Source organism: Cupressus sempervirens, chromosome 3 (assembly GCF_028749045.1).
Source record: "Cupressus sempervirens isolate cs-2001-9-10 chromosome 3, ASM2874904v1, whole genome shotgun sequence".
Classification (NCBI taxonomy): domain Eukaryota; kingdom Viridiplantae; phylum Streptophyta; class Pinopsida; order Cupressales; family Cupressaceae; genus Cupressus; species Cupressus sempervirens.
The window spans coordinates 856,057,159-856,069,833 of record NC_143120.1 but is presented as its reverse complement, the minus strand read 5'-3'; the positions used below and the strand labels follow the sequence as shown (position 1 = coordinate 856,069,833).

The window sequence follows — 12,675 nt, the reverse complement described above, 5'->3', positions numbered from 1 at the left end:
TAATATATTCAAAGATAATAAGTTTAAAATATCCAAAAATTGTTCAGTCTGCCTTTGTTCTGTGTTTTTCTGTTTCTAAGTGTGAACCATAAAAGAAAATATCAAATATCAAAACCTGTTTCAGAAAACTCCAGGAAATAGGCAAGAGCCTATAACATAATGGTAACTTGTGAGCCTCTTATGTGAGAGGTCTTGGGTTCAAATCTACTGAAGCTGAACACATACTATTGAATCATTGATTAATCTCAATTAAAAAACTCTTGCAAACACAACAGCAGGTGCGACAGGTTGATGACGATCAAGCATGAGCTTTTCAAGCACTGCTACTATGATTTAGCTATAGAATTAAATCCTGTAATACTGTAAGATTTCTCCTAGAAAGTTCTAAAAACAATAGTCCTAAAATAAGTCATTTCCGCATCTTTACCATCTCAAGAACAACTTTTTCAATTATTAGTTTAGCAATCTAGAAAACGTCGCAGGAAAAAACAAGGCAAAACATTGCACATTATAAAGAACTACACACAGCCTTGTAGGCACCAACCCTCAAGAGACACCAATCCCCTTCACAAAGCACCTAACTTGTGAGTTTTAACTTGTGTGGTTGAATGGCATTTATATGCACTTAACTTTCAATCTCTACTTGATCTTTGAATTGCATCCATTGATAGGATTAAGGAAAAGGTGTTAATTTGAAAGTCATTTGAGCACATCTTAAAAGCTTGTACTAGGTGAGTAGAGTCGATAACAAGACTGCATCTTGTAGAGTCGAAGGATATTCACTCTTTCTTGCATCCTTAAGTAGTAGTAGGAGTAGATTAGATCCATAAGTTGAAGTTCATTTTGTAAGTTGGAAGTCAAAATATATGTTCATTGCACATTGTAAAGCCATATCATTCGAATTATGTTGACAAGTTTGTGAACAACGTAAGTCTCCTCGTGATTCCAACATATCACATTATTTTCACAAAGTATCCACATTAAGAAGGAACCTTGGAGTCACCTTATGATCTTTCATTGCAGTCTTAGCATAAGTGATGTCTTGATCAAAAAGGGATTCAATATTCAGTGTTTTGTCCTAAGACATTGAGTGTTATATCCTGTATGTTGGAAGGAAAAAACACTCACACCGACACACATCATAGGGCGTAAGAGGACTATGGAGTAATGCTTAGCAAATAATCACCTAGCACAACAATCTTTGCCTTAATTTTAATATTAGCATCTTTTGCAGATGTGGATTTTCTTTTAATTTTCTTATTGGTGCAACCCATAGTAGGATTGCATGGTCCTCAAAAAGGCATGGTTGTAAGCTAGTTGGTTACAAAAAAAACTAAATGGTAAGATTCAAGACAACATTTCCTATACATCTTTGCACTAGGTTGAGACAAATGAATCCTTGAGCCAAATTTATGCAACAAGTCCATGAGACTTTTTTGAGCAACTTTTCCATGCAATTAGAGGTAATGAGGCCAAGTGATCCAAACTCTCATCCTAGTAACAATTTTTGTTGACCATGACCCACAAATTGCATCTAGAATTTTAGAAGTCCCACAAGATAGGACCAAGAGTGTGGCGCCATTGTGTGCCCAAAATAATGTTGCAAGACTCGCAACCTCCCAAGGGTAGAGCAAACATCTTGGATTGGAGATTGTAGGCCCCCATTGTGATGTGAACATTGTGGCTCTTCCCTTGCAAAGTAAGTTTCCCCCATGAATCATTACTTCAATGCTAGAACAAAGTTGTACAAAATAATTAACTTGTTTTCCCTACGATCAATTATATTATGAGGGTTGCTTAAATTGATGCGAACAATGAGAGCACATTTTCCAAAATCTCTTTGACCTTCATTATCTAGGGTGTGTTGATTGTTTGTATAAATACAATCATTACCTAGCTAGTTAGTTGTCAACACTTTCTAGGTTGACCCATTCATGCATAAGGTTAAATCTATGCAGGCACTTTAGTCTTTGGTCTCACCTCATGTGGTGTAGAATCATATACTTCCTTTTGAAGACACCTATTGCATTGTGGCTTTCTACTTGCATGAGCACATATCACTTTGCTAACAAGTGTCACACCTTTGGAGTTCTAATCAAAGTTTGACTCGTACCTTCTCATCTCACACCCTTGCTTATATATGCAAGGTTCTTTGTACATTACAATTAACAATTTGATAAGATCAGATAGCCTTATTGTGTACTAATGGTTTGTGGCTTCGTCTTTGCTAGTTGATCTTTGGAACTCCCAACATGGTATCAAAGCCATGCTAGCAAATTCCTTCTCAAATCTTGCACCCAACCAAGTCAAGGTTTCTCGTAAAACAATTTAGCAGTTGATGGCTAGTTTGATTTTCCTATTAGTAATTTTCTATTTTGATTTGGAGTCAAAGGTTAAGCTCAAGAGAGGCAAATTCGGCATGACATGTTTGCACCATTAAGGGACTTGACTTATTATCTTGCCCATAATTGCATCTCTGATTTCTGCATTGGAGTTCTATTCAATGCAATAGTTTGTAAGCAACTTGAAGACGAAACATTCCATTAAAGACTAAGTTTGAGCAACATAACCACCATAGTCCACTTTCAGCAAGATGAAGGAGTATCCTTGGGCTGTTGGCAATCTTGCATCACCCGAAAAGATCTGTTGTTTTTTGTTTACAGTTACCTATATCACAGTCTGATTTGGCGAACAACTGTTTGTCTTTTCTAAATTCTGCGAGCTTGGCTTCATATTGTGGATGTGTAATGGACACCCAGGAATGCCCAAAAGCTGAATCAACTGCTGAAATTATATTAATTCTAAAAATGTTGCAATCAAGTACAAAGAGATGTATTCCAAAGGCCAAACCCTAAGGGAATGACGTCTAGAATGTTACAACAGAGAATGAACGTCCTCTATTGCCAAAAAAGGAGTGTGATTCACACATCCAAGCTCTTATCAAATGCAGGTCATAATCATCCGATACAATAATCCCATGCTAAACAATGAGACTCTCACCCCTATTTATCCTATTCCTTCACCCTTCTAGAAAGAACTAAAACATTAATTAATTGCAAGTGTTAGAAGCTTCCCCCTTCCAATAATTAATGCACTCTCTAGAAACTCCTCTCTTGCAATAATTAATTGTGCTTCTAGAGGCTTCCACCTTTCCAATCATTAATACACACTCTAGAAGCATCTCCTTTGTAATACAATAATTAATTAAATTAATTAAATATAAAGCCACCTTTTAATTTTAATTGAATGGCTTTATAAAAAATTAATTTAATTTCTTCTTATCCTCTACTGAGACTTTGGAGAACGTGAAGGCTAAAACATGGGATCATTACAAATCCGCCCTCCTTGAAATTGCTTGTCCTCAAGCAATTAAGTAACATAATGAACTCCAACCTCCACCTGGATCCCAATTGAAGTAATGTGTGATATCCATATGGACATTAAACAAACTACAAATGAACATCATTAAGATCAACCACATGTCCTGCAAATTAGCTCCCAAAACTTGTGCTGATGAAGTATAAGTCTGAATGTCACCAGAAGGCGGCTCCATAGAAGATCTATGAAACCTCTTCCTCCCAACTGCTGCAACACAAAACTGAATCTTTGTAGATGGTGAAAACTGAGCTCAACTCCACTTAGGTGAATGATCAACATCAGCCTCAAATATCAGATTGTCATAAGACAATGTTGTATCCATGTTGAACATAGTACGATCCCAAGAGTGAACATTAACACTTTGTTGATCGATAGTATAGTATGACTCTGTCACTATATTGCTCACCTCATTAGCAATAACAAGTGTACTATCATCAGAGCACACATCTACAACCGTATGCTTACTGCCAAACTCCTCGTTGGATGGTTCAATTGACACAGAAGTGGCTGTTGATATGATAGTATCCTCGTATTCTCCTAATCCCATTATTGTTGCATCGCCATCCTCTGACAAAGCTTCATATGTGGACTCCTGACTATCACCAACAACCGGTGGTGTCTTGATCCCATCTGAAGAATCAACTACCTTCTGCTCTGGAGCAACATACAAATCGTCAATGTTGATGCCCATCTGTCTAGCCATAAGCTGCAACATCACATCCATTTGCCTATTCTGCTCCTGTTGCATCCGTCGCCCCTTCTCTAATGTACCCAATAACTTTCTGAACATCACATCTTGCTCACCCATGTTGCTGTCTTGTTCAAAGAATGTCTCCTCTGTGTCTGTATGATTGGATTGTATGTCCCTCTACACAAATGAACTATCCCGTTCGTTAAGCGAGTCTGAACTCCTACTTTGTCTTGCTCTGGTATTGTGAAAATTATAAAGCCCTTATCACATGCTCAAACATAAATGTTGAAGATCTCCACAAGATGGCAAGACTTATAGCTCTGATACCACTGTAATGGATACCCAGGAATGCCCAAAAGCTGAATCAACTGCTGAAATTATATTAATTCTAAAAATGTTGCAATCAAGTACAAAGAGATGTATTCCAAAGGCCAAACCCTAAGGGAATGACGTCTAGAATGTTACAACAGAGAATGAACGTCCTCTATTGCCAAAAAAGGAGTGTGATTCACACATCCAAACTCTTATCAAATGCAAGTCATAATCAACCGATACAATAATCCCATGCTAAACAATGAGACTCTCACCCTTATTTATCCTATTCCTTCACCCTTCTAGAAAGAACTGAAACATTAATTAATTGCAAGTGTTAGAAGCTTCCCCCTTCCAATAATTAATGCACTCTCTAGAAACTCCTCTCTTGCAATAATTAATTGTGCTTCTAGAGGCTTCCACCTTTCCAATAATTAATACACACTCTAGAAGCATCTCCTTTGTAATACAATAATTAATTAAATTAATTAAATATAAAGCCACCTTTTAATTTTAACTGAATGGCTTTATAAGAAATTAATTTAATTTCTTCTTATCCTCTACTGAGACTTTGGAGAACGTGAAGGCTAAAACATGGGATCATTACAGGATGTATCATGGATCATTGTCCTAAGTACGCAGACTTTAATGTGACAACTAGTGGAAGTTATGCTTCATCTTCTCAAGTGTTGATTTCCTATGTTGCTCTTCATATGATGTCTGGTATTTAATTCGGTGAGGTTTTATATTTAAGAGTTTGCTTACACGCTCTTGGATCTAGGCAGTTGGTTAATGTGTGGACCTATGCCTAAGGTCGCATAATGTTATCTCATATACTATGTATTTAGTCATTAATTATTTGATGATCACTCCTATATTGTAATGTACACTTCCTATTATTGGAGATTGTGAACTCTAAGCTGACCTATGTGTCTTGATGGCTATTTATGTAGTGTCCTTGAGTCTTTAAAGGAAGGATCTAAGTGGTTACTTATGTTTGAGAATAGGAGTTTAGTCTGTAATCTGGAATGTAATTGGCCCTAACTGGGAAGGCCTTATAGATCGGCATATTGCTTATCATTTTGTAATGTGAGTTGTCATATCAATCAATATTCAGTACTACGTATGAAGATCTCTTGTTTATAAGTGTGTTATGTAATGTCCCCGTTTTGGTTGACATCGTTTTGCGTGCCGAATCAATCTATCACGAACTCTAGTAGACTGGTGGTTGTGATGAGAGGGTCATTCTGGCATTTATTTGAGGATTGGATGGCTTATTATGCTCTTGGAGATATTATTTTATCATTACTTTTTTATCCGCGGCCTACATGTTATAATTTTAAGTTGAGTTGCACTTTTTATTTTATAAAGTTATTTAAGTATAAAAGTGCATTATAATGAGTTTTTATAATGGATGCTTCTAGAAGTTCTTAGTAACTTCTTAGAAAAGTGAATAAATAGAGGGCTTGGCCTCTCATTTGCATGGACAGGATTTGATAATTCAACTACATTCTCTTTGAGCATTTGTGGCACCATCCAAGTCTGCAAATATTCAGCATAATCCTTGAGAACGATACCTCTCAAGAGATTGCATAACTGAGGAAGTGAAAGACCTTCTGAAGGGTTGCACATTGGAAGTGGTACTTAGCCATTTCATGTTGATCTTCATTGGTATATTCAATTTGGACAGAAATTTGATTAAGGGTTTTTTTTTAAAAAGTAGTCCGAAAATAAAAGTAGAACCGAAAAAAAAGCAAGCCGAAAAAGTAGCCCGAAAAAAGCAGAACAGGAAAAAAAAGCAGGCCAAAAAAAGCAGTCTAAAAAAAGTCCGAAAAAACAACTCCGAAAAAAGCAATCCGAAAAAGCAATTCGAAAAAGCATTTCATGTTGAGCTTCATTGAGTTTTAGACTTGGACTGAGGTTTGATATTTTTTGGAGTTCTTTTTGGTGAGGGATTGCATCATTGTTCCATTGGAGAGCTTCACAAGAAGATTCATTGCAAATCTGATATCAACTGGTGATTTCCGGAAGTCTGGCTGGGATTACATTTTATCATCATTGGGTCATCAATATTGGTCCAAATCTCATGCAATCATTTTTAAAGCATTCCAATAGCCTGGGCGTTTCAGTCTGTACCATTTTCGGCTGCCAGTGTTGAAGGCAAAAATTAATACATTTTCAGTACAGTGTCGTACTGTATGGCCTACTTCAGAACAGTGTACGACCTGCAGCAAAGAACAGTTTGGGGAAGTGCAAATTTGTTGTTCTTCATCAGCATATGATCGTCTGCAATTACATCAGTACCAGGTTCTTCTATTATCATTGCAATAGCTAAATATCAGTAGGCAGTAGGAGTAATGAGGGTTTGCATTGTTTGTTGAATTCAGTCTCAGTTTTGTACCCAGCTATATAATCACTGTACACCTTGTTCAATGAGCTTGATAGATCTTTGTAATCAGTCCCAGCATTGAATAAATTTGTAAGTAGTTTCTTCGTACCAAATAGTTTTCCAAATCTGAAGATGCAATTGTTCTAAGAAGGGCTACATATTGGCACTGTTTTTGCTTCATCGAGTTAATTTATTGCTCAACAGTTCCTAGAATCAGTTATTTACTTCCAGCCTATGTTACCCCGAGTTTTCGGGACGGGGGGACGGGGGGACGAGGAAACAGGTTTCCGAGACGATTTTTTTTTGGCTGAAATAGGGGACGGCTGGAAACGGCTATATATATATATATATATATATATATATATATATATATTGTTGAAAGACATTTTTAGCTAGCCGATTTTATAGCTGACCTGAGCAACTTAATTTGGTGCTACGTTTCAGCACCTTTGTAATTAATTGCACTAGGATTTGAAACCTTCATTTTGGGCCATTATAACTTGGCCATCATTTCAAGGACGACTTTGCACGTTTGATATGTGTAAACCCTATATCTATGCTTTTTGGACAGCAAACTTCTGGGCAAGTCGAGTATCAAAATCTGCATATCCATCCATATTTTATCTCAGAAATAGTAAGGAAGGTTGTATTTCAAGACTGAAATTTCCCGGGCAGATATTAAGATTATTGTATGTTTTTAAACTCAGAATATAATCTAAAAAACTATCTTTAGTTGATAAACTCATATTTGATTCTGACATAATATCTGAGTTGTAGCCTGTAATTGACGTATTTGAATGCAAATAAATATTCAGAATGTTTGTGCCCTAGTTTATAATATTTGTTATCTTTTCCTAGCATCCTTATTTGAAGATATTACACTATAACAGCTTCAAAAGATGAAACTTTAGCATAAAATATTTAGCTAATCATGAATAAAAGCTACGTAAAGTAGAGTGTGAAATGTTTTCTCTATTGTACCCCTAGGAAAACAATAAAAGTATTGTATATTAACAATTTAATAGTGAAATTTTCTGGGCAGATACTAAGATTATTGTTTGTTTCTAAACTCGGATTACTGTTATGTTTCTAAATATTTAACTAATCATGAACAACAGCTAGGTAGAGTGTGATCTAATATTTTCTCTATTACACCCCAGGGGAAAACAATAAAAAATTGCATATCACTAGTAATGTTTTTTTTAAGTTGAATTTTATTTTAAAATTGGAAACTTCAAGCAATCCCCAAGACAGATAGGAAACAGCTACGGAGTCCCGGGGACGGTCAACACCATCTAAAAACGCGTTGACCGTTTCCGAATTTTCGGGGACGAGTTTCCGATTTTTTCGCTTGGGTGGGGATGGCTTGGAAACGTTTCTGGCCATCCCCAAGTCCTCGAAATGGGGACGGTTTCCGAAACTCAAGGCTTAGGGCAGGAAACGCGTTTCCGAGTAACATAGCTTCCAGCAGTATAGTTGCCAAATGTTTGATGAAATTCCATAGTACATATCCAGTCTTAATCTTCAGCAACACAGTTCAGATTTCATGCCAAGTGTTTGTAAAAATGTCTTGGCTGTAGATGCATTATATTTCCTTAATATTTTATGCATTAAAAGTTAGCATCATATTGAGGAGCTTGCATGGTAATCGTAGAAGTTTTTTGTTTTTTTTTAAAAAAAACTATCTTAGCAACCATTTCTATCACACAACTTCAAATGGAAACGCTATATCAGCAAGTCACAAGGTTGCACATGAACTGTTTGACAAAATAACAAGTAGCTAATAAGGGCAGTTTGTGATCAGTTTTGAGCTGGGTCATTACATGTTATTTAAAATTGCATCTTGTTATATTCCACTGGAATGTATTTGTTGGGCGCTTGGTGTTATCATTAATTTGTCATTGTTATAACTTGTACTAACACTCGTAGATTTATGTATGTTTCAAGTTACCTTCTCAAAGCATATGTATATGATACTAAAAGGTATGTCTCCGTAGAGACATGTCTCTTTAACTCTCATTAGTTATCAATAACATTTGCTTATTACCATGATAAAGAGTGTGATAATAACTTTTATATATATATATATATATATATATATATATATATATATATATATATATATATATATATATATATATATATATATAGTGAGTTATCCGACTGAAATTACACTAACACTAACACTCCCTCTTAGTTAGAGAGGATAAACATATGAACAAATATTACACCATTGGTAATTTTAGAAATGACACATATAAGGAAATTTGTTAATGTATAGCATCAGGCAGATCTCCTGAGCCTGCAAATTTTATATAAATATATATTTGTGACTCGCATATATGTACATATTATAATCAAATACTGATCAAGCACATCTGAGATGAAATACAATGCACTTATGTATTGCAGATTGATCACTTTGAATATATATATATATATATATATATATATATAACAGTCACAATTAGTTAGTATTAACTAACTAATCAGATCTTGTATGAGATCGAATTAGTTAGCTAATACTAACTAAATCTCTACACAAATTGTGACTCTTGAATGGAAAGATCATGACCGATCTTGAGAGGCATCTATTGAAGACAATATATATATATATATATATATATATATATATATGCGCATCGCTTGTTGTGGTATTGACATCGAAATCAATATATGATCATTTCCTACAGCAGATGGATATCCAACATTGTCACTTATTCTCACAAGTTGTTATTCAAGTTATATTCGCAATAGCAGGTCACAATTCTGTGTTCTTACAGGCTGAGATTCGTCATCAGAGATTGACATTATCTTTGATCGGATTCATCACTGCAGATCGAGACTAAAGATTGGAAGTTTGTATTCCCAACAGATCGTGCTTCTACATACGGTCTGATATAAGTTTAATTCATTTACATGGTATGAGAGCTACGGTTATTATAAACCCAAAGTTAAACTTGAGAATTCAGATTGCATACCTTCAAAATTCATCCTTCAAAATGACAAGTGCAATAAGACTCGAGGATCATCTTGAAGAAGCCAATAACTTCACGGCATGAAAGCTATGAATCATGATGGTATTAGATGAAACAAAGTAGACTCATTTGTTAAAAATAAAAGTACCGAGCCTAAGAATGAGCCAGAAAAATCACAATGGATTGAAAACAATAAGAAAGCTATGAACTTAATAGTGGATTCTATAAGGAATCACATTGTGCCTATTCTAGCAAAACAAACAACTGCATATCTCATACTTAAATCCTTAGAAAACACATTTGAGGTAAGTAAAACCGGAAGAAATCTTACACTAAAACCACAACTGAATCACTTAAGCATGACCAAAGGTGAATCCGTAAATGCCTACTTTATGAGAATTATAGAATTAAGGGATCAATTGTCTAATGTTGGGTATGAAATGGACAGTAAAGAATTATCTCTAACAGCACTAAGTGGCCTCCCAAGTTCATGGGAACCATTCAAACAAGGCATTAGTGCAATATCAAAACTACCAAAACTAGACCGACCAAGATCTGACTATCTACAAGAAGTCAGGCTGTTACCAAAAGGAATCAAACAAAAATCCTTAGATAAAGACAGACAAGTTCTTAATACAAATACAAAGAAGAAAGGAAAGAAGAACTTCAAGAGAAAGAAGAATTTTCATGGGAAAGGAAAATATAGAAAAGATACTTCACAAATGATATAGATGTGACCAATATGGGCACTATGCTGTAAATTGTCCTGAAATGCCCACGTTGGAAAAATAAACTCACAAGAAGAATTTGAGAAGTTCCTATTTTATTCAACACTGTCAAATCTAAGTATCAAACAAATCAAGTACCTAGGTAATTGATAAGGGATCATCCAAACATATTACAGGATTCCAAGAAAATATGCAAACTATGGTAGAAGAAATTGATGAAGTGGCCATTGAAGATGACTCTGCACATCCTGTAAAAGGTGTACAGACCTGTACCATCAAACTAGAATCAAGCATGGAAATTCAACTAAAAGATGTACTATACGTACCTGAAATCAAAAAAAACTTAATATCTATATCGACTCTTGAAGATAATAGATACAAAATAACATTCATGAATGGGAGAGTTTTGGCTTGGCATAAATCCAACACATTTAAGAAAGCCAAACCTATAGGAATAAGGCAAGGTTATCTATATAAACTGTGTACCAAACCTAAACAAGCTCCCATTCTTGAATCTCCCGATATAAATGAAATTTGGCACAAAAGATTAGTCCACAAACACTTTCGAGCCTTAAACTCAATGGATAAATTGGTAACAGGACTCCCAAACTAAACTCCTCACATTGTGGAACATGCAAAGGATGTGCTTTAGGAAAAAACACCAAAGGATCATTTCACACCAGTTCAAGCAAAACCAAAAATATATTGGAACTAATCCACTCTGACCTCTAAGGACCTATGTCAACACCCTCCGAGGGAGGGACCCTATACTATGTAGTCTTCATAGATGATTTCTCAAGGAAAACATGGATATATTTCCTAAAATGCAAAGAATCTAAAGAAATCCTAAATAGATTCAAAGAGTTCAAAGCTCTAACTGAAAATTTCTCCAGAAAAAAAATTAAGACCTTGAGAACTGACAATGGGACAGAATACACTTCAGAATTGTTCAAAGAATATTATGTTAGTTCAGGGATTAAGAGGGAGTTCATTGTACCCTACAATCCTCAACAAAATAGGGTAGTTGAAAGGAAAAATAGAACTATTGTGGAGGTAGAAAACTCCATGATGTTTGATCAAAATCTAGATTCCTCCTTCTGGGCAGAAGCATCTAGAGTAGTTGTTTATATTCAAAATAGATGTGTGCATTCTCATCGTGATAACAAAACACCTGAGGAGACATCTACCGGATAGAAACTTGACATAAGCCATCTAAGGATCTTTGGCTGCCCAATGTACATTCATGTACCCAAAGAGAAAAGAACAAAACTAGAACCCTCTAGAAGAAAAGGAACCTTTGAGGGATATAGTGAAACTTCAAAGGCATATAGAATATTCATTCCTAGACAAAGGCATATAGAAGTTAGTCGAGATGTAATATTTGAGGAAGATATTGCCTTCAACAGGGAAAAGAATTATGATGAGTTAGAAAATCAAAATCCAATCATAAACAAAGATATATGTTCTACTCCCGAATTTTAGTCAAAACGTCCTAAAGACACGTCATATGAAAATCCATCTGAATCTAAGATTCAAAACAAGTGCCTTGATGAAAATCAAAATTCCAACAAAAGAAAACAACCACTTTGGTCTAGGAAAATCGTGAAGGAAGCTAAAAACCTTGCAATGGCTGATGGTACATTCAGAGAAAGCAAAAGACCCCACAAACTAACATATAATGCATAAATGAGCGAAATTCTTGACTCTGAACCAGCCGATGTTGATGAAGCCCTCAAACAAGAAGCCTAGAAAGATGCTATGGTAGAAGAATATCGCTCCATTCTAAAGAACGATGTTTGGGATATAGTTCCTAAACTAAAGGGAAAATCAGTTGTTTTCTTCAAATGGTTGTTCAAAATTAAACATGCTATAGATAGCAGCATAGAAAAACACAAAGCACATTTTGTTGCCCAAGGATTCTTTCTGAAGAAAGGCATTGACTAAAAGGCTTAACCACCCAACCACGGACCTTATACTTATCCCTACACTTTCTCTAATTAGAAAGGCACTCCCTACTCGGAATAGACATGGAACACCTTGTCAGCCACTGAGCATCCCGGTATTTAATCACACCACTCGACTTAACAACAGAGAATGAATTGGACATGCATGAGCTATTAAATGATCCCTTTTAAAATAATAAATAATTGTTATGTCACATTTGATTCTGTTTACATGCTATTGCAGATTTCTCTCTCA

At 35.4% G+C, this 12,675-nt stretch overlaps 1 protein-coding gene across 2 annotated transcripts in view; it reads right to left on the bottom strand.

Annotated features, from left to right (window-relative positions):
* Positions 1 to 12,675, bottom strand: part of LOC149569479 (Peptidase C78, ubiquitin fold modifier-specific peptidase 1/ 2) — a 291,457-nt gene that overhangs the window by 211,175 nt on the left and 67,607 nt on the right. The gene's annotated exons all lie outside the window — the stretch shown is intronic.